Genomic DNA, 2,500 nt, shown 5'->3' on the forward strand with positions numbered 1-2,500 from the left:
GACGGGGGCCGGCAGCCGGCCGGGCGGCGGTCCCCGGCCCGCCCGCCGCCCCCCGGCCCGCCCCCGCGAGGGGGGCGGAGGGGAGGCGGAGGCGGGGATCCGCCGAGGCCCGAGCCGGCCGACCGAGCCCGCCGGGTTGAATCCTCCGGGCGGACTGCGCGGACCCCACCCGTTTACCTCTTAACGGTTTCACGCCCTCTTGAACTCTCTCTTCAAAGTTCTTTTCAACTTTCCCTTACGGTACTTGTTGACTATCGGTCTCGTGCCGGTATTTAGCCTTAGATGGAGTTTACCACCCGCTTTGGGCTGCATTCCCAAGCAACCCGACTCCGAGAAGCCCCGGTCCCGGCGCGCCGGGGGGCCGCTACCGGCCTCACACCGTCCGCGGGCTGGGCCTCGATCAGAAGGACTTGGGCCCCCCGAGAGCGGCGCCGGGGATGGGGGCTTCTGTACGCCACATTTCCCGCGCCCCACCGCGGGGCGGGGATTCGGCGCTGGGCTCTTCCCTCTTCACTCGCCGTTACTGAGGGAATCCTGGTTAGTTTCTTTTCCTCCGCTGACTAATATGCTTAAATTCAGCGGGTCGCCACGTCTGATCTGAGGTCGCAATCGGATGGGGACGGGGCCGGCGCGCCCGCGCGCGCCGCGCCCCTCGCGCTTCGACTCCCGGAGCGGGCCCGAGGCAGCTGGGAGGACGGCCCGAGGCCCCCGCCGGCACGCGGCGGACGCCGCCGCGCAGGGGGAGAGGACGGCGGGCCGGCCCGCCGGCACGCGCGCGCGGCAGCACGGAGCGGTACCACCGCGGTACCCACCCGCAGACAGCCGCGCGGGGCCGGGGACGAGGCCCGCGCCTCCCCCCCCCGGGCCCGGCTCGCCAACGCGCGCTCGCTCGCTCACGCCACTCGCGCAGCCCTCCGCCGCTCTGCGGCCGCCTCCTCCTCCCGGCCGCTGACCTCCGCTCTCCGCCCCGGCGTGGGGACGGCGCGGCGCGCCCTCCCTCGCCCCCCGCCCCGCCGCCGCCCCACGGCGCCCGCGCTGCGCGGCCCCCCCCCCGGCCGCGGCCCCCCGCGCGCCGCCGCCGCCGCCGGGCCTCAACGCAACGCCGCGCGGCTGACGCCAGCCGGCGGGTGGAAGTGGCTCGACGACGCGCTGCGGACGCGGGGAAGCGCGGGGTTGGGGGGGGCCCGGCGGGCGCCGAAACGGCGGCGGTCAGGGCCAGGGCGAGGCAAAGGGCGGCCGGCCGTCCCCTCTGCCGGAGGGGAACGGGGGACCGGCGCACCACCGGGAGAGTGGTGGAGGAGAGGCCCGTGCGGCGGCACTGGCGGTGGTGGCGGGCGGGCGGCGCCGGGCGCCGGGCCACCGCGACCGACCCGATCTGGGGGCCCGGCGGGACGAAGTCCGCGACGCGGGCGCTCCGGGAGCGGGGGTTTCCCGAGTCTGCACTTAGGGGGACGAAGGCCCGGCCGCGCGGGGAGGGGAAGGAGAGCACCCCCCCTCTCCCCGGGGCAACGGGCCTGCGAGGCGCCCCAGCCGCGCCACACCGCGCGCGCCACGCGGCGCGGCGGCAGCCGCCGGGCTCGGAGGGGAGGGCGGGCACGGCCGGGCGCACCCGAACCGCGCCCCCCCCCACACCCACCGAGGGGCGGCACGCCGCTGCGCCCACGCCACGGCGCGGGTGACGATTGACCGTCAAGCGACGCTCAGACAGGCGTAGCCCCGGGAGGAACCCGGGGCCGCAAGTGCGTTCGAAGTGTCGATGATCAATGTGTCCTGCAATTCACATTAATTCTCGCAGCTAGCTGCGTTCTTCATCGACGCACGAGCCGAGTGATCCACCGCTAAGAGTTGTCTCGGTTTCGGTCCCCGCCGCGCGCGCGGGGGGACCGGGCAGCTTTCGCAGCCCCTGGGGGGCCCCCCCTCCTCCGCCCCCTCCTCCTCCGCCCCACCGCCCTTCCTCACGCCGACGCCGGCTGCTGAGCAAGGGACGGCAGAGACGGAAGGAGAGAGAGAGCGAGAGAAAGAGAGGGGCTTGCCTCACTGACCGTACAAGCACAGAGAAAGGGGGGGGGGGGGAAACGAAGGGCAAACCCGAACGAGAAGGGCGGGGAGCCCTCGCTCCCGACCTGGGGACAAACCCTGTCTCGCTTCGAGTCCGGCCCAGGCGCCCGGCTCGGTCTGGCCCGGCAGGGAGCGGCGGGCCGGCCACACCGCCTGCCTCGGGATGTTGGGGGGGGTCCGTCCCCGCAGACCACCCCCCCCCCGCCCCAGGCGTCAGAGCCCGGCCGCCACCGGGAGCGGCGTCGCCCCGCCGCCCGCGCGCCTGCGGCCCGCCGGCCCCGCGCTTCCCAGCTCCTCGCTCGCCTCGCCGGCCCTCCGGCTCGACCGCCGCCGCCGCCGCCGCCGCGGCGCCCACACCCCCGCGCGCCCGCACACACCGCCTCGCGGGTGACGCCACGCGCTCGCCCGTCCCCTCCGCGGACAGACGCCCGGCGGCGGGCAG

General features: G+C 76.2%; 1 non-coding gene across 1 annotated transcript; it reads right to left on the reverse strand.

Moving 5' to 3' along the window:
* Positions 1 to 1,694: 1,694 nt before the first annotated feature.
* On the reverse strand, positions 1,695 to 1,847 carry LOC135325603 (5.8S ribosomal RNA). The gene has a single exon (XR_010386460.1). It is a non-coding gene; the product is annotated as a 5.8S ribosomal RNA (ribosomal RNA).
* Positions 1,848 to 2,500: the final 653 nt, after the last annotated feature.

Source organism: Dromaius novaehollandiae, unplaced genomic scaffold, assembly GCF_036370855.1.
Source record: "Dromaius novaehollandiae isolate bDroNov1 unplaced genomic scaffold, bDroNov1.hap1 HAP1_SCAFFOLD_122, whole genome shotgun sequence".
NCBI classification, from domain to species: Eukaryota; Metazoa; Chordata; class Aves; order Casuariiformes; family Dromaiidae; genus Dromaius; species Dromaius novaehollandiae.